The sequence below is a fragment of the Chiloscyllium plagiosum genome, chromosome 26 (assembly GCF_004010195.1).
Source record: "Chiloscyllium plagiosum isolate BGI_BamShark_2017 chromosome 26, ASM401019v2, whole genome shotgun sequence".
NCBI lineage: Eukaryota > Metazoa > Chordata > Chondrichthyes > Orectolobiformes > Hemiscylliidae > Chiloscyllium > Chiloscyllium plagiosum.
This window is the reverse complement of record NC_057735.1, coordinates 35,188,979-35,209,553: the sequence shown is the minus strand read 5'-3', so window position 1 is coordinate 35,209,553 and position 20,575 is coordinate 35,188,979. Positions and strand designations below refer to the sequence as shown.

The 20,575-nt window shown below is 37.9% G+C and overlaps 1 protein-coding gene across 3 annotated transcripts in view; it reads left to right on the top strand.

Annotated features, from left to right (window-relative positions):
- LOC122563244 (adenosine receptor A1-like) overlaps nucleotides 1–20,575 on the top strand; it is a 74,628-nt gene that overhangs the window by 16,402 nt on the left and 37,651 nt on the right. The window contains exon 1 of one of the 3 annotated variants that reach the window (XM_043716863.1): nucleotides 13,213–13,496. The exons of the other annotated variants lie outside the window; for them this stretch is intronic. The gene's annotated coding sequence lies outside the window, so the exon portion shown is untranslated. Of the gene's footprint in view, nucleotides 1–13,212; nucleotides 13,497–20,575 lie in introns of those variants that run through there. 3 annotated transcript variants of the gene reach the window in all.

Below are 20,575 nucleotides of genomic sequence, written 5' to 3'. Positions count from 1 at the left end.
ACCCACATATGACTCCAGACCCACAACAACGTGATTAACTCTTAACTATCTTCTGGGCAATTGAGTAATAAATGTTGGTCTAGAAATCAATGCCAAATCCCATGACCCATTCTTTTAAAAGGTCTGTCCAAGAATGTAGAAAGTTTCTCAGGTATGTCCTGTGCCTAAAACTGATGACAAAAAACAACTCTCAGGGTAGTTCCAAGACCCAAATCTTCAGCTGCTTCACCAATGATGTTTCCTCCATTCTAAGGTCAGGAGTGTGGATGTTTGCTGATGACTGCACAATGTTAATCACCATTCACTCCTCCTCAGATACTGAAGCAGTTTATGTCTAAATGCAGCAAGACCTGAATAACGTTCAGGTTTGAACTGATCAACGGCAAATAATATTTGTACCACACAAATGCCAGGCATTGACAATCTCCAACAAGAGAGAATCTAAACATTGCATTTCGATGTTCAATGATATTAACACTGCTGAATACTCCATTATCGACGTCCTGGGGGTTACTATTGATGTGAAATGGAACTTGGCTAGCCACATGCATTTTTTGGCTAAAAAAGCAGATTAGGGATGCTGGGAAATCTGTGGTGAGTAATTCACCTCCTGACTCTCCAAATCCTTCGCTCCATCTAAGAACCACAAGTCTGGAGTTTGATGCAGCTCCAGCAATACCATCCAAGACAAATGATCCAGTTTGATTAGTGCCACATCCATTACCTTGAAGGTTCAGTCCCTTAATTGTTGATAGACAGTGGCATGGTAATAACTACAAATTTGTACACAGTTGTACCATCTACAAAGTGCAACTCACTTCAGCAATTCTCAAAATATCCTTTGACAATGCCTTTCAAATGCATGACCACCAACACAGAGAAGGAAAAAGGCTGTAGATGCATGGAAATATAATGAAAAAAAATGGAAATTAGGAGTATGAAGACTCCAAGGACTGCAGCAGTTCAAGGAGACAGCTCATCACCCCATCTTCCAGGGCAATAAGGGATATAAAGACCGGACTAGCCAGTGGTGACCACGTATCTTTGAATAAATAAAACAAATCTAATTACTTTCTGAAAATGCAATTAATTACACCATTGAATTTTTGTACAATAGGTACATGAGTATTGTGAATGGATTTTAAAAGGTTGTTTGTCAAGTGTCTGTGACCTTAAACAAGATGATAATGCAGGGAATCTGGCTATGTGGATTGGAGTAAATTAATATTTAGATCAGAGTGGTGCTGGAAAAGCACAGCAAGTCAGACAGCATCCAAGGAGCAGGAAAATCGATGTTTCGGGCAAAAGCTCTTTATCAGGTTTTTGCCAAAAACGTCAATTTTCCTGCTCCTTGGATGCTGCCTGAATTGCTGTGCTTTTCCAGCGCCACTCTGATCTAAACTCTGGTTTCCAGCATCTGTAGTCCTCACTGGCATAAATTAATGGTGAGCAGAATGTTGCATTATAGTCAACAATATGTAGAGTGTATAGAAGTGATTCACTAAGTTATAGTAGGGATAAACATCTTTATTTATGAGGTAAGATGAGATAAATTGAGCTATTTTCATTAGAGCAAAGATGCTTACTTGTTCCAAATAATAAGCCATAATATCGAGGTGACAGTGTTGGAGTGGAGTGGACAAAGTTAAAAATCACACAACACCAGGTTAAAGTCCAACAAGTTTATTTGGAAATACTAGCTTTAAGAATGCTGCTCCTTCATCAGATAACCATCTAGTCACCTGATGAAGGAGCAGTGCTCTGAAGACTAGTACTTCCAAATAAACCTGTTGGGCTATAACCTGGTGTTGTGTGATTTTTAACAAAATGATAAAGAGTTTTGAAAAACTGCATTAGAAAAAAGCTAATTTTCTTTACTTACTAAGTCAGTCAGTAAAGCATACTAATTTGTATTAATTACCATACATCAGGCGACGGTCTATGTGGAGTTTGCACATTCTCCCCGTGTCTGCGGTTTCCTCCGGGTGCTCCGGTTTTCTCCCACAATCCAACGATGTGCAGGTCAGGTGAATTGGCCATGCTAAATTGTCCATAGCATTAGGTGCATTAATCAGGGATAAATGTAGGGGAATGGGTCTGGATGGGTTACTCTTCAGAGGGTCGGTATGAACTTGTTGGGCCAAAGGGCCTGTTTCCATACTGCAGGGAATCTTAAAAAAAAGTCAAGAAATTTCATGTACACAGAAAATGATTTGGATGTCCTATCAAAAACAATGAAAGCAAAATCCATAATAATTTTAAAACAGAAAATGGATCAATACTTGAACGAAGAAGAAAAAGAACTTAATACTGGGAAAAGCAGCAGGCAATTGGAACATATTTATATTTTTTTCAGGGACCCAGCAAGATGCATTAGTTCCCTTCAATGCTTTGCAGTATTAAGATTATAGGACGCGTGAACATTTTGATGAAGATGCAGGAAGGTTAACTCCCTACATGTGTTTAATGATTTATTTTTGTCTGGTAATTAAATGAATGCAAAAGCAGAATTAGTACTGGATTGTACTGAATTACACTGAATATTGAATATTAGTGAGGGCAAGTTAAAGGTGATTCTGGTCAGACAACAATAAAAGACCAGATTTAATTTCCAAGGCACAGGAGGGACATTGAAGGCAGGGGACATAAGGCTAAAAATTAACACTTAAATTTGGGTTGTGAAGAAAGGCAGAAGAAATAGCTTTTTAGCCTTGAAAGGAAGTGACTGAGAAAAAACATATGTTAAAATGACACAGTACAATAAAATGTAATCCAGAGTATTGGCTGCAGATAATGCAAGACGATAAATGAAAGGATTAATATTGGGGAGTTCCCAAAAAATGTCATTTGACTCAGAACATTAACTCTGTTTTTCTCTCTCCAAGGATCCTGCCAGACCTATAGAGTTTCTCCTGCACTTGCCTATTTTATTTCAGATTGCCAGCATCTGCAGTATTTTGCTTCTTCTTTGGGGAAGTACATTCCTCGGAAAGAAAGGATGAGAATGAATTTCTGGAATAGTCATAGTCATAGAGTCATAGAGATGTACAGCATGGAAATAGACCCTTCGGTCCAACCCCTCTATACTGACCAGATACCCCAACCCAACCTAGACCCACCTGCCAGCGCCCGGCCCATATCCCTCCAAACCCTTCCTAATCAAATAACCATCCAAATGCCTCTTAAATGTTGCAATTGTACCAGCATCCACCACATCCTCTGGCAGCTCATTCCATACAAGTACCACCCTCTGCGTGAAAAAGTTGCCCCTTCGGTCTCTTTTATATCTTTCCCCTCTCACCCTAAACCTATGCCCTCTAGTTCTGGACTCCCCTACCCCAGGGAAAGACTTTGTCTATTTATCCTATCCATGCCCCTCATAATTTTGTTGTCCTGTACAGCCGGAACATGACCTCCCAACTCCTGTACTCAATACTCTGACCATTAAAGGAAAGCATACCAAACGTCTTCTTCACTATCCTATCTGCCTGTGACTCCACTTTCAAGGAGCTAAGAACCTGCACTCCAAGGTCTCTTTGTTCAGCAACACTCCCTAGGACCTTATCATTAAGTGTATAAGTCCTGTGAAGATTTGCTTTCCCAAAATGCAGCACCTCGCATTTATATGAATTAAACTCCATCTGCCACTTCTCAGCCCATTGGCCCATCTGGTCCAGATCCTAATCTGAGGTAACCCTGTTCGCTGTCCACTACACCTCCAATTTTGGTGTCATCTACAAACTTACTAACTGTACCTCTTATGCTCGCATCAAAACCTTAAATTAATTTACAACTAAATTAGATTAGGAAATGCAAGCTTTTTATTGGTGTCTGAGATAAGTTTCCTCCTCTGAGTTAACCTTGTGAAAATAGTGGTGTGCTGCTAAAGTTCCAGTGAGTGTTTCTTTTATCGAGGTCTCTAATATGGTGTGTAACTTGTGTAATTATCCCAGCTGATGATAATACTGGACAAGTCAAATCTCAGGGGAAACCTGGGGATTTGATAGATCATAACTTTATTGTCTCAGCTGGTTACCATTATGGTTAGTCACTGAAACAGATTCATAAGGGCTTCCAGTGTTGTTTAACAAAATAATAAGGTTATTACTCAAAAGAAATATACACATAAAATACAGTTTTGAAAGTTCTCAACATAAATAGCAAAACAAAGTTTCAACGTACTTTCCAGTATTATTCTTTTTTACATATTCAGTAATAATGAACAGCCCCATCTATCTCAATGCTTTTCATTTCTTACTTAATGGATTCTTTACCATGTTAATGGCCTAGAATCCTATTTCCAGTTCTAATGGCCTAACTCTCTTCTTGATTGTAACAAACTGAAAGTTGGAGATGCCACAAACTATCTTACTATTCTGCTGATATGAAACCGTTCTGATCTGAAGTCCTGATTCTTGAGCAGAAACCTAATCCTGGATCGAAACTGAATTCCACTGAATTCAAACAATTAGTAGTGCTGATTTGTTTCACTGTACATCATAAAATGTTCAACTTTCTAAAATTTCATGAATTAATGTACCTGATTGAGGCAATTAAATTAAATCACATAATTTCTTGGAAATTATGTAGTTAGTTCCTTGTTCTAAATGCTTGGTAACCTAGTGTAAAAAAAAAGTTACTTTCACTGAACTAGAAATGCAAACCTATTTTACCTCTATCTTCAACTCCAAATTCCAAATTTTAAGAACAAATTATACCTCTTTATCACATTTAGTATAGGATTGCTGTATCACAAGTAAGGTATTACAAATAAGTACTGGATGTATAAAAGTAATGGGTAAGGGGAGATCTCTGCTTTTATCTGTTGTAAAATCTACTCTAACAGCCATTTCTTTTACCAAATAACTGTCCCAGTACCTCCATATATTCTGGATGTAGGCTTGCTCACTGAGCTGGAAGGTTCGTTTTCGTCACCATACTAGGTAACATCATCAGTGAGCCATGGGATGAAGCACTGTGACATGGCCTGCTTTCTATTTATGTTTTATGCTTCCTTGGGTTGGTTACATCATTTCCTGTTCTTTTTCTCAGGGTGTGGTAAATGGGATCCAAATTAAGGTGATTTTTGATACAGTTCCACTTGAAATTCTCATGCGTGTTTCTGTTTGGCTTGTCCTAGGATGGATGTGTTGTCCCAGTTGAAGTGGTGTCCTTCCTCATCTGTATGTAAGGATACTAGTGAGAGTAGGTCATGTCTTTTTGTAGCTAGTTGGTGTTCATGTATCCTGGTGGCTAGTTTTCTGCCTGTTTGTCCAATGTAGTGTTTGTTACAGTTCTTGCAAGGTATTTTGTAAATGACATTAGTTTGCTTGTTGTTTGTTTCGGGTCTTCCAAGTTCATTAGCTGTTGTTTTAGTGTGTTGGTGGGTTTGTGGGCTACCATGATGCCAAGAGGTCTGAGTAGTCTGGCAGTCATTTCCGAGATGTCTTTGATGTAGGGGAGACTGAGAGACCTGACAGCAACAAACCCCAACAAGCAGACAAAACATGTCTAGAAACCCTAGCCACTCTCCTCTTGACCCACTTTCACTAGTATCCTTACATACAGATGATGAAGGACACCACTTCAACTGGGACAACACATCCATCCTTAGAGAAGCCAAACATTTACCACACCCTTAGAAAAAGAGCAGGAAATTACATCACCACAGGAAATGACATCACCAACCCAAGGAAACCTAAACACACAAAAAGAAAGCAGGCCATATCACCAGTGCTTCATCCGGAGGCTCAGTGATGATGTTACCTAGTGTGGTGACAAAACATCTGAAAATGAACCTTCCAGCTCAGCGTGCAAACGTACATCCAGAACCTCAACCTGAGCTACAAATATTGTCAAAACTCGCTGCCTCCTTATATGGCTCAGTGTCAAATTTTGTTCGCTAACCTTGAGATGTTAAACAACATTGAAGGAGCTATATAAATGAAAATTTTGCTTCAGTGTCCAGGACTGCAACCTGCCTCCAGGTCTCTTGTTAGAAGTTGAATGCTGGGAGTAATGTAACAGATTTACCTGCATCTCTCGATATCCGTTGCTCCTTTCAGTTCAGCACTCAACCACTCAATGTGGCTAAGAAATAGTCTTAGCTTTACCGGTAATGAAGGAGAAATTGCTCTTTTTTTGTTACTAAACAGACATGGACCAAATCATTTGTTTTACATTTATTTTAAATCCAATTTTCTTTACCACTGACTTTGCTTTATCCCATTGCGATTGACAAAATTTAATTTCCTCAGTAACATTTTTTGTTTTAATGTAGTGTATGATTGATACTAGTAATTGTATCTTTTTTTAAATTCAGTTATGGAATGAGAATGTTGCTGGCTCAGCCAGCATTTATTGCCCATCCCTAATTGCCTAGTGGGTCAGTGAAGAGTCAAATACTTTGTTGTGGGATTGGAATCACATGAAGGCCAGACAAGGATGGTAAATTTCCCTCCTTAAAGGATATAAGTGAACCAGAAGGGATTTTCCTAACAATCAACCATGGATTCATGATCATTATTAGACTCTTAATTCCAGATTTTCTTTTATTGGATTCAACTTCCACAAGGCAGGATTTGAACCTGAATCCCCAGAACATTACCTGGGTCTCTGAATTAACAGTCCAGCAATAATACCACTGGCCATCACCTCTTCTAATGTTTAGGTGGATGTGTATTAAATTTACAATAATGTATATCTTTGTATGATTAGGGTTACCAACTTAAAATCTCTGTTAAATATAGTGTAGACTTCACTTTAGACTAATGCTTTAGGTAATTATCTAACAACCCAATTTATATGTTGACAAAAAGTGAAAATCTTCCATTAAATTCAGCATTTCGAAAATGAAAAGGGACAATTTGTCATTTGCAATTACTATCAGTATTTTGGATTTTTAAATCAACAAGCATGAATTTAACAGACTAAGTTCAAAAGCAAAGCAATGCTTATTCATCAGGTTGTATTATTGTCCCTTTCAGTGTTACTTCAGTTTTTTCTAAGTGCAATGATGACTGAAAATGACAGTCAGTATGATGCTAAAATATCTGAAGTTTCATTTCCAAATCAAAGGAATGCTTTGAAACTATTCATTCTTTTAATAGAATAAACAATGATGGAATAGTCAAATACACAAGTTTTTTTAAAATTTAGAGATAAAAAGGAAATGGTTGTAGCCAATTTCCTTTACAGAGATTCACTTTGATTTCTCTACAAGAATAAGATAAATTGTCAGCCGTTGTATTTATTTATTCTGTAACAAAGTTCAAATGGAGTCTGGGAAATAGATCTTAGTTCTGTCACTTGAAATGTTCCTTGTGGAATTATTGAGTGCCATGGTGTTTATAAAGCAATTGTTCATGGATACTGTTGTTATCATCACAGAATTAGATTTCTCCAGAATTACTCCGGATCTTTAGATCATCCACGAAACCATTTTCATGGAGTTTTGATTGACTCCACAGATGACTGTGCAGTTGGAAAAAAATTATTCAGTATGTCAGAAAGTTAGTGTCACATCTTTCATTAGGTAATGCAATTAATCAAGTCAAAACAATCAATCAAATGCAACAGTATGCAGTCAAAATGCGTGACAGCTACCAAATCAGCATATAGTATTCTCAATAATGTATGATCTACTAATGTTAACTGCATACTAAGCAAATCAGAGAGGGATCTAATTTCATAGCTGCTGCTGTTGTAGTTTCTGAACAAGAGAGAATTATATTGTTTATGCACACAATGCACAGATAGAACTCACACAATGACATTCCATTACACATATTTTGTTTTAAAAGATCTAATCACTAGTAATCATTACAGAATTTGGAATTGCTTTCGTGGAAAACAAGATTAATTAACCTAAAGTCTTGCGCACTGGAAGGGAAATATGAGGCATTATTATGTCCTATTTTGTGAAGGGTTAGAACAATGGGTGATCAAATCTTTTCAACTATTTTGTTCATTAAAACCCCATCCTCACAGGTTTCCATAGCACCTCTTCTTTGAAATGTGATCTGATAAAAGGCAGACCATGAGTTGTTGTTAGCAGTGATATGGACAGTTTGACTGCTGTTTTCTTTATGTTTTTGAATGATAAAGAAATGTTTTATTTTGCTGTAAGATTACATTTACCAACTATGGTGCAAAGGTTGTATTGAATATCAAATCAGCCCAGCTTGGGAACAGAAGCAATGATTAAAAGCACAATTGCCATATTTGTTTTTTTTTAATAACATCAGTTATTTGAGTATTATTGAGTTATTAGAGAGGTGCTGGAAAAGCATCTGAGGAAAATCGACGTTTTAGCCAAAAGCCCTTCATCAGGATTTGAGTGTTTGGGATACTGAGAGAAACAGATAAAAGGCATGTCAATAAGATTTGCCTTATTCTGAAGTGACCTGTCAACACCTACCATTCCTCGGGCAGCTCTCTTTATGAACCAAGACTATCCACAACCTCTTTGAAGAACTATCTTTCCAGGTCTTGGTATATTGCTGAAGCAACGATGAAATTGTGCATCTGCTGAAATAAATCCTGCAAGCAATCTCCATAGCAGGAGAGTTTCTTTCAAGCAACTGCATGTCATGATTGCAATAGCTAATGCACAGGTATATCAACTGAGAACAAAAAATACTGGAGATCATAGTGGGTCAGGCAGCATCCATGGAGAGAAAACAAGCTAATGTTTCGAGTCTAGATGACTCTCCATCAAAGCTGATGTGAAGTGTAATTCAAAACTCAAAATGTTGGCTTGCTTTCTCTCTGTGGATGCTGCTTGACCTGCTGTGATCTCCAGTATTAGTTTGTTCAGTCCAGATTCCAGCATCAGCAGTAATTTGCTCTTGCACAGATACAGCAAACAGATTACTGATATAAATTCAAATCCCAACACAGCAACTGAATTAAATCATTTATGGGTTACTATCAGAATATGATCGTAAAGCTGCCAAACTCAAAATCCAGTTGAATGATCACCATATGCCTGCAGGTTATTAGAAACTGGGTATTGCTTATATCATTGTTAAAAATAAGTGTGATTCCATATGCTGAAATGGGATTACAATCTGTGTCTCTTGCTTATCAATTGCTGGAATAGTGAGAAAAATGGAGAGATGAAGTTATGAAGTAAAGAAAGAAAAAAACTGTTTTACAAGGGACATGGAAAATAACTGAAAGAAATAAAAAAATTAAGGGCAATAATGGAGCCATGATTGAAGATGTGTGTACATGTGCAATGCATTCGAATTAAAACTTGGAAGAATTGTTGACTCCAGCAGAATATGATGTCATAAAAATTTATTTAAATTGGTTTAGCTGGAAGTCAGACAAACTCAGAATTTTTCCTCCCATACTATTAATAACCCTCAAATGATTTATTGTAAAATTGCATCATCCTCAATCTGACCGCCGCTACCTCTGTTATCAGTGACCTTATCTCACAAATGTAACTACAAGCAAATGCAGGACAGTATGTGCTGTGATCTAGTTTAGCTGTCTGTTCTGCAAGATACAGATTCTTTCTAGTAAAGTATCAAGTTAGAGATTTGTGATACAAGTTTTAAAAGTTTATTGATAACTTGCAAGGCTTTAAATAACAGAAAAGGCTTTTAACATACTCCTAGAGTCTCCTTATTAAGATGCAGCACAGTTATTTCATGACCATTGAAAGTGAGATGCTGGAGAACATTTTTGTGTTTGTTGAAACTCTTTTGAGTTTTCATTCACTTTGCGTTGGCTTTCTCAGCACTTTTAATGAAAATTAGAAAAAATTTATCCTTAATCATCCAAAACTTGGCCACCTGTGTTTTAAACCATGCCATGATCAGTTCAGTTATTATCCCTGTGTGCACTGACCTATATTAGCTTCTGATAAAACAATAATTTTGATTTTAAAATTTGCGTGTTGGTTTCCAAATTCAACCTTAACTCCTCCCCTGCAAGTTTCTTAAAATCTCACAAACCTCCAAGGTGTCTGTATTGCATTACATTTGGCTTCCTCTACACCCCAATTTTAATGACATTGCCATTGATGCCTACACCTTCAGTTTTCCTGGAATATCTTCCCTACAGCTGTCAGTCTTCCTGGCTGCCTCTGACCTTCAACATACTCGTTAAAAAAGAAACTTTATGGCCAAATTCTTGGTCATTTCACTTAATGGATCTGGTGTTATATGCTACACTATTCCTGTAAAGCATTTTACTCTGCTACATAAATAATAGTTGTTTTTGCAACGGTTGCAAAAGATTCCAGATTTTAAATACAATTTATATTTAGAGCAAATCTAGATTCCATGATCGTCTGTGCTAATTTAAAAAATATCATTTTGATAGTTGGCTTTGTCCACAAAACTGTACACCCTTTTTCACCTCCCACTGGAAATTTCCACAAACTATACACAGTTGTGGTGAGGGTTGGTTTAGTTCAGCTGGTTAGACATTTGGTTTATGAAGTAGTATGATGCCAACTGTGTGGGTTCAATTCCCTCAGTGGTTGAGGTTACCATGAAGGACTCACCTGAGGGTGGCCCTCAGGTTAAATCACCACCAGTCTTCTCTCTCTAATGAGAGAACAGCCAAATGATCTAGTAAAACTATGGTAACACAACATCTAATTTGTGTGCTTTTGAAGAACATCCAAACATTAAGCTGGATCTTTAGGCAAAGAGACTCCAAACAATATATAAGTGATTTTACAACAATCAATTACAGTGTTATGAATACCATTACTGATATTAGCCTTATATACCAGATTTATTAATGTTCAAATTCCACTAGTTACCATTGAGGGATTTGAACTCATGTCCCCAGAAGAGTGGCCTGCGCCTTTGGATTACTAATTGAATAATATTATCATGATACCATTGTTTCCTACTGATGTTGTTATGTTGAATTGTGTATAAGTGGTGGATATTAACTAGGGATTCACTTGTGCCACTAAAGACAGAGTGAAACTATGGTTGCTGGGTTAAGAATTATACACTTGTAATGTGTACATCCATAAATTAATGCCTATGAAAGTGTTTAAACATTGGCCACACTTCTGTCCTTCACTAACGAGTTTTAGATAGCACTATTATACTCCAATATTACAAGAAAATACTTGATGTATTTGAAGATCACACTTGATATATTTGAAAAGTGAACTTCAATAATTTAAAATTATGTTACACGCAGAGGTGATGAATTGCTACAATAACTAAAATGTTTGTTTTTTATGATAGGACTATTTTCAGTTATTTTAATCAAAATTCACCCTCTTACCACACAATAATATGAAGGAATATTTTTAAAGATTTTGGAAGTACGTTTAAATTACTGAACTGGTGGAAGGCAGATTTTGCATTGACCAATATGCAAATACTTTGCATGGAAACAGGGGATAAAAATAAATCACTTTTCAAAACATAAGCAATACTGGATGTAATTTTATATTAGATTCATGTCCAAAGCAAAAATCTTACTCTATCATATTTCATTACCATTAGAAGGCAGTTGCAGCTTAGTGAAAACTTATCCTTACCGTCATAGTTCAACTTCTCATATGTAGAGTGTTTCAATAGTTCTTTAATCTTTTAAATTAATTTCAACTTAATCACCAAATTTAAATTTGTCAACAGGAAATATGTGATTAATGTTGTAAGTAATAAAAAAAAGCACTGAGAATCCATGAGCTACAATCCCTCTGTTACCTATGGGATTGCATTGACAATGCTATCAATTTTGATTTCATTTGCCCCAAGGTACTACTTGTCTGGATGGAGATGGTGAGAAGGGTACCTAGATTAGACTCGCAAAGCCAGTCAGTGAAGGCAAGAACTTGCTTTTTCTAAGCACCTTTTCCAACTCACGATATTCCAAAGCACTTCATACCTATTGGAATATCTTCGAAGATTTTGAATGATGAAAATGCAGGAGCTGAGAAAGGATAAAAGCTGCTGGCCAATCAGAGGTCAGCCGCTTCCAGGTCCTGGTGATTGCTGGTCAAGACTTACTCCAGAGAGGATCCAGCTGCAAGAGGGCAGTTTATTTTTATTCTTCTCATTGGATGGGAATTTTGAAGGAGGGGGGGAAGCTCAGTGGTGTCAGAGGCAAAAGCAGGGACGAGGCTTTCAGAAGGCACTCTCTTGTTAACGATCTTTGCCTCCAATTGACCCAAAACACTGCCCTCTTTCTCCCCCACCCCCATCAAAACCTGGTGTGTGGGTAACTGGGATATCAACCACCTTTTCTATCCACTTGGGTAGGTAAGTAATTGAGGCTCTTTAGTGGCCATTAATTGACCACTGAAGGGCTTTAACTATTGGTTAAATGGAGAAAGTTGCTGAGAGACATTCCTGCCCAGCACTTACTTGCTGAGATCACAAGAAAGGGATGAGTTTCTCTCCAGGGTCAGTTCACCCAATTACTTCATTGAGTCACCACCTCCAGGGAGGAAAGAATTTGTTCAAAGTTTTTGTGGGGTACATTGATTTGCTTTTATTTCATAATAACCTTCAAAATATTGAATTATTTGTCTGAACTTTGATTTGAGATACTGTTCTTGAGCTTCCTGAATGTTCACATCTACTTTCTGGCTTTGATCAATCATTTTCACCTCATCATGGGTTGTTTTCTCTCCAGTTTTATTCTCCCAGTAACATTCCACCTCTAGATATCAAATCAATTCCCAAAAGGTTCAGCATTGCCACAACTCCACTATTAGTTACTTCTGTCTAAGTTTCTTCATAACACCTGTTAACAAATTGTTCACAATGGATATTCAGTTCAGCTGGTCTTCTTTCTTGGCAAACTGTTGTCCCATGATGTTTTTTTTTCCACAAAACAACTCTATTTTTTTTTAGTGACAAACACTGCCCTTTTCTTGTGTTTTTTTTTTTTCCTTTTTTTTTCTCTTTCCCCTTTCTTTTTTAACCCCCACACTACCACCTAAGTGCGGTAGTGCTTATTTTTTCCCCAGCACCCATGGTGACAAAACAACTCTAGTCCACTTGCACATGTTAATGAATTTACATACCTCAGTGAATATTCTAACTAAGCAAGGTCAATTGAAAACCTTAGTATAGCTCTGAAGTATGGTTACTTGATTTAATTGCCTTTTGAGGCTATGTATCTTTACAATTACCAAAAATATTTATTTCACTGGCTTTGTTGCAATTTCCAATAAACAAGTTTGCAGCACTAAACTATCCCTTTTTCTAATTCAAGCTGATTATGCACATGTCCATATGCTAATTGAATAGTTAATTTCTAATGGTAGCCCAGTGAATTCAGTTGCAGTAAAGTCAGTTTTGAGCTGCAGACTTTAAAAGGAGCAGCCCTAAGCAGCAATTATATGTGACAGCACTTAGACAGAGTGAGGATAGAATCCTAGTGCCCCTCAGGGACAGGAGTCAGCCCTCTAGAGTTGCTGGCCAATTCAATTGGCTGGGAGCTGGCTAGCCCCAGTTGTGGTTCCTGCCAGAAGGGATTCCTGGATACAGCACTTCAAGGTAAGTCAGTCTGAGGGAGGAATCAGAAATGCTGGTTGGGGGTGGGTGGGTGTGAGATGGGAGTTGGTGGGGTTGTATTTAAGAGGTGTAGGTAGGAAGGATGGTACAAAGAATTCCATTTAGTAGCTGGGCACAGGGAACTTTTCAAAGGAGGTAAACCCCTTCCTCCCCACCTTTTTACCCCTGAGTTGGGAAAGTAGTGAGCCAGAGCTGAAAATGTGTTGCTGGAAATGCGCAGCAGGTCAGGTAGCATCCAAGGAGCAGGAGAATCGACATTTCGGGCATGAGCCCTTCCTGATGAAGGGCTCATGCCCGAAACGTCGATTTTCCTGCTCCTTGGAAGTTGCCTGACCTGCTGCGCTTTTCCATCAACACATTTTCAGCTCTGATCTCCAGCATCTGCAGTCCTCACTTTCTCCTAAAAGTAGTGAGCCAGTTTACTTTTCTTATTCCCACTCACTGAATTATGTTGGTGGAAGTGCCTATGTGGTCTTTAACTTGCAACGTAAAGGTTTCAACAGGCCTAAAGGATGTTGACTGGGCCTTACCCACTCAACAGAATAGAAGAGGCCTCTTGGGAGTGGGTGAGAGTGCTGTGCACTGGCCACTTATTTCAATTTAGGTAGCCTGCTACCGAGGCTAGGAGGACCAACTGTTTATCCACAGCACACTATTGGCTTACTCTTCACTCCTCCTTGTTCCTTCCATTTTTTTATCCATTTTATATAACAGCAGTTTAATTAACCATGGACTATAGGCCTTGACTGACTCTTCAACATTTAGATGACATTATAGTCTGTATTTGTTATGGCAACAAGTTAAGAGACAAACCGAGGACTTGGACTTGGCTAGCTGTTTTGCAAACTTAAAATCTCTTGATTTGTCGTGTTGTGATCATGACTGAAAATTTGCTTAAGAATTAAATGGTTTCTCCGCATAGTACAGTTCATACCATCAGTTGTATTGAATTTCAAATATATAGATTCAATAAGGCACTGATGTATGAGAGTAATCATGTCTATGGGCCTGAAGACAGAAATGTCTTTGCTTGATACATTACCTTCTGATAATGTATCGTGTGATTAAAGAGTATTCTTGGGTTTTAGACATAGTAGAATAATATTTATATTTTCCAAATAAAATCTTAATACAGAATTATATTTTTTTTGCCTTTGTAAATTTACTGTTTAATGTCAAATTTCATAGTTCTTTCAAACTATCAATAATAGTGTATTTATGGGGCCGGCAATGCTGATAAGAATCTTTCTTTGATCCCCTGCCTTTCAGAAAAAGAAACTATTTATTTCAGACTGCATTAATAGTGAATTATAAAAGAATATAATGCACCATATCTGAGTGAGTTCAACTAACTAAATCCAGCTGAGGAGGGATTAAATGATACCCATTCCTCATTTGAATGGGTACAATTACAACACTTAAAAAGGCATTTGGTTGGGTCTATGAATAGGAAAGTTTTTTTGTTTTAAGAGGGATGAGGGGCTAAATAAAGTCATAGATGTACAGCATGGAAACAGCCTGTTTGGTCCAACTTGTCCATGAAGACCAGATATCCTATATAAATCTAATCCCATTTGCAGGCACTTGGCCCACATTACTCTCAACCTTTCCTATTCCTATACCTATCCAGATAAATGTTATAATTATACCCAACTCCACTTCCTCTGGCAGCGTGCACACCACCGTCTACATGAAAATAGTTTTTCCCTCCGGTTCCTTTTAAATCTTGCTCTTCTCACCTTTTAAAATCTATTCCCTCTATCCTACCCTGAGGGCAAAAGACTTAGGCTATTCACTGTATCCATGCCCCTCATGATCTTCTAAACATTTTATAAGGTCACCCCTCAGCCTCTGACACTTAAGGGAAAAATTTCCCAGCCCATTCAGCCTCTCCCTATAGCACAAACCTACCAGTTCTGACAACATCCTTGTAAGTCTTTTCTGAACCTTTTCAAGTTTAACAATAGCAGGGAGACCAGAATTGAATCCAATATTCTAAAAGTGGCCTGTACAACTGCAACATGACATTTCAACTCCTATACTTAATGCACTGACCAATGGAAGCAAGAGTGACAAATACCTTCTTCACCCGGTCTATCTGTGACTCCACTTTCAAGGAACTATGCGCCTGTTCCCCTAGAGTTCTTTGGTTGACAACACGCCCTACCATTAAGTGTAAAGGTTCTGCACTGATTTGCCTTACCAAAATGCAACTTCTCACATTCATCTAGATTAAACTTCTTGGTACATCTGATCAAGGTCCTGTTGTACTTTGAAACAATCCTCTTCGCTGTCCACTATATCACCAATTTTGGTGCCATCTGCAAACTTACTAACCACACCTCTTATATTCACATCCAAATCATTAATATCAATGATGAAAAGAAGTGGGCCCACCACAGATCTTTGTGACACACCATCGGTCACAGGCCTTCAGTTTTTAAAGGCAATCTTATTCCTTTTTAAAATGCAATTGTCTTTAAAGATTGTCAGTTTTTTTTCAAATCACATCCAGCCAGGAAAAGGAATATTGGAAATGTATCTTCAGAGAGGAAAGAAAAATTGCATGATACTACCTCAAGTTAATATGAAGCCCCCCCCACGACTTATTGGTCTGAATTTAACCATCAGCACCAATGCAAATCATTTATTGTTGATCTGTAAGAAAACAGTATACACAGATCGAGTAGTCTCGTGATCTGTGTGGCAGACGTTATCCATTTCGCCTTGATAGTTTCAAATTGGCATCACATTAAAGAGATGTCTAGGCCTGCAATGATATCAGCAAAGGAGCCTGAAGCTTTCAAAAATAATTTGTGCATAGCAAACCAGAAATGCAGAAGAACTTTCAATCATCCACTTTATTTTAATTTTAGAACAGAAATAAATGCACAACTGCATTAAAATTGAAGGTAAAATAAAAACAGATAGGCTTTCAAGACATTAATTTTATTGAAACTTTTGCCAATTATGTAGAATTTTTAAAAAATTATTTTAAAAGTAGATATTTCACAAATATGAAATTAAATTTTTCAGGACTAGCTGAGGGTGATTAGAAGCAATTATAAAGTTACTACACCAGTAACAGCTCAGTTAGATCTCATTGAACAAGCTGTAACATTTTGCATGGTTTTCCAAGCAGAGAATGACAGTGTAAGACTGGAAGATCTCATTAATATGGTTACAAGAGAGTTAAGTTTATGGGGGGAGCAAATCATTGCAGATGCTGGAACCTGTACTGAAAACATATATGCTGCAGATTGCAGCATCCATGGAGAGAGAGTAAGCTAATGTTTCAAGTCTCTAAATGACTCCTCATCAGAGCAGAAACTCTGAAAAGTCATCTGGACTCGAAATGTCAGCTAACAGTCTACATGAATATTTAAGGCACAACTTTGACATGGTGACAGGACAGTAACCTTTTGATTTCTCCATTATTCAGTACTTGTGCAAACACCTGATGTTTCTCTTCGGTTTTAGTCAAGTGGTGACAACAAAAGCTGACAAATTTAGCGATACTACCCAAACAAAATCCAGATCACTTCCTCCTTCATTATACAAGTGAATAGATGTTTTCTTTAGAGCTTGTTTTTGGCCTGTGATTATAGGTTAATTATACATGAATCAAACTCTCTGTATGTGATAACATGTTTGCCATTTTGAAAGTATTGTTCAAATAAGCCTTCTGTTGGAGCTGACCTGTAAATTATGTTGTTATTTCCCATGTGCGAACACAGTATATTCATTTGTAGGATCTTTCTTTCAAGTTGATGGCTAATTCCCTGATAAATTTCAACTTTAATTGGAATCTGCTTCCTTTTATTGCCTTCCAGTGAAATTGTTTGGAAAAATAATTTTAAATAGGCTGAAAATGCTGAAGACCTGAGGCAAGTTAGGCAATTTCTAGGAAGTGAAAACAAGTCTAGACATTTCTCGAATGTACGTTTTGTTATAAGTAAGGACGAGATGCATTATCATAAGTTTGATAAGGAAAGCAAGATAAATATGGGGTGGTCACTAATAGGTTTATTAATCACAGCAGATTATGTAGATGAGAGGTGATTCAACCACCCAGCACAAATGAAAACAAGATTGTTCTAGGAGCATGAGATATTCTAATCCATTCTTGAGATGAGAACATTGCTGATATGGTCAGCACTTATCTGTAGTTAGCAGTCTTGCCACAACTGGTTGGCTTGCTAGACCGTTTTACAGTGAAATTGTTACGACCTGCATTTGTTGCTCATCCTAAAATGGCCCTTGAGAAGGTAGTGGTAAACAGCCTACTTGGGCTGCTGCAGTAAAAGTCACCATAATTCTGGAGGACATCCGTCTCATTAGAGAGACGACTGGTGGTGAGGTTAAACTGAACGTCACCATGCCTCTGGCAATGGATGTTTGAGAAGCCATGATGTGGAGGTGCTGGTGTTGGACAAAGTTAAAAATCACACAACACCAGGTTATGGTCCAATTTGGATGTACAAGCTTTTGGGGCGCTGCTCCTTCCAGGTAGCTAGTGAGGTAGGATCATAGGACACTGTGTCCTATAATCCTGCCCCATTAGCTACCTGATGAAGGAGCAGCGCTCTTGAAAGCTTGTTATTCCAAAATAAAGTTGTTGGACTAGAACCTAGTGTTCTGTGACTTTTTTTTTTAAAGCTTTGAGTTGAGAAGGTGGGACCTTCATGGTGACCTCAGCTAGTAAGGAAATTGATCTCATGCTGTTGGTGTCATTGTAACCAGCTGTCCAGCCAGCTGAGCTAACTGACCCTCACTGTTGCAGTACATCTGGTATAGGTGCAGCCACAGTGCCAGTAGGAATTTTGACTCCGTGACAGTAAAAGAATCCAGTTCTATGGCAGGATGCTGTGTGGCATAGAAAGGAATTAGCAGGTAATCGTGTTCCCATACATTGGTTTCTCTTGTATTAGAGATCATGTATTTTAGAAAGTGATGTTGAAGAAGGAAAAAGTAGCTCACCACATTAGTGAGAGACTGGAGATGCATGCTGACCAGATTAGAAAGAGAACTGCCCTATCTCCCTAGATAAAGTTCATACGTGTACTGCAGTTTAGCACTGTGATCCAGATAAATGTTATCATTCTCATACTGTAGGAACAGACACTTCACACTCCTGCTTACGCATTAGTTCCACAAACTGTGATTAGAACTTAATAGTTAACCAATACTGTTTGAAGTCTCCATACTGTGTAAATGTTTAAATGAATTCAAGGTTGTTTGAGATATTTTTTAAACCTGGATCACATCAAATCATTGCCAAATGTCCTGCAGCATTACATACGCTTTCATTCCAGAGTCAACATGTCAAATGATTTCAGTTGGCACAAATGTAAAAAGCTTAAATTTATTTGGAATTTAACCACATTAAATTAAATTAACAATAATGTTGAATGAGGAAAGAAATTGGGGAGGATGCATACAGTCTTTACATTTATTAATTTATTTCAGAAACGTCAAGGCACTTCAGAACTATCAGATGATTTTGTAATGCAGCAGATATAGCACTCATTTTGCACACAAAGTAATCTCATAATACTTTTGGTGGTTTTAGAGGGATGTATATTGACCTCGACACGGGAAGAACTCTCAGCCCTTAACGGTATGTGCTACCTGGTCCATCACAACAATAGTGGAAGCAACTTTCCTTTAAATGCCATCATTACTGTGGAAAAATATCCCAAGTTACATCACTGGAGCATCATCTAAGAAGTCAACACTGACATCAGAAAAGAGATCTGAATGAAGGGATGGGATATGGGAAAAGATTAAGAATTGGGGCTAGCATTTCAGAGTCAGAACAACACTGCGAATCTTCAAAGATGGTGGGTATCAGAAATCCCACACCAAAAGTCCATCACATCCTATTTTTGCCAGCAACAAGAAAGAGACCAAGGACATAAGTTGCTTAGTCTGGAAATTCAAACTCAGGTGGGAGAGTGCTCAGTTCAAACAGGCCCCATTTTGGCTGTTCCAAGTGCCCTCATTCATAATGAGAGTCATGAATATATGCAGTAGATGTAAGTCATTTTGACAATTCTGTTTGTGTCATGAACTGAAGTTATTTAAATACCCAACCCTTTAAAGATGAAAAAAAACTCTAAGTTTACAAAAAAAAAGATACTGACTTCTGGCCTGCTGACTGACTGTCTGTTACAGAATAGAAAAACCCATTATCATGTGCGTCTGCAGTTTCATTGAATTTATTGTTGACAATTCCAAAGGGCTATCACAACTGAGCTCATTATGAACTGGAGTAGGATTTAGTTTCAAAGAGGGAAAAAAAACACTTTCTCAGAGGGGTATAGTGAGGTCAATTTTTTTTAATTAACACTTTAAAGAGACTATTAAAGGAATCACTCCCATCAATGTAATTAGTAAAATCTAAGTTTTTGCATTAATAACTGACCACTTGGAGGGGTTTGGTGTGGTATGGAGGCTCAGTGGTTAGCACTGCTGTCTCAACGCTGGGATTGATTTACCCTCCGTTGATTCTGTGTCGAGATTGCAATTTCTCCCTGTGTCTACCTGAGTTTCTGCCAGGTGATCTGGTTTCCTCCCACAGTCCAATTTTAGGTGAATTGATAATGGTAAAGTTACCCATAGTTTTCAGAGATGTGATGTTTGGTAGATCGGTTGATGCCCTTCCAACCAACCCAACAGGCCACCTCAAATCTTCTACAGGGAACAGTGGGCCTAACTAGATCCTGCCCCAACACTCCAGAGTGAAAATTACCCATGCCAGGGCCGTTTTTTTTTTTTTTGTTTTTTTTAATTGGCATGGGGATGCAGACAAGGTCCAGATTATTGTTATTGTACAGCAGATGAGGGCGACCAACTAGTGCAACACTGACCCTTAGGGCCTAAGACAGACTAGACCATAGTGCAGACTTCCACTCCATAACCAAACCTATCCAAAGTTAGGAAAGGTGTTAGCCTCTCAAGCCTCATCAATGGAAGAGGCTGATTTAAGTTGTGCTGTTGGACGAGCAGGGGTTACATTTGAAATTTATAGCTGAATAAAATCCACAGGGAAACAAAAA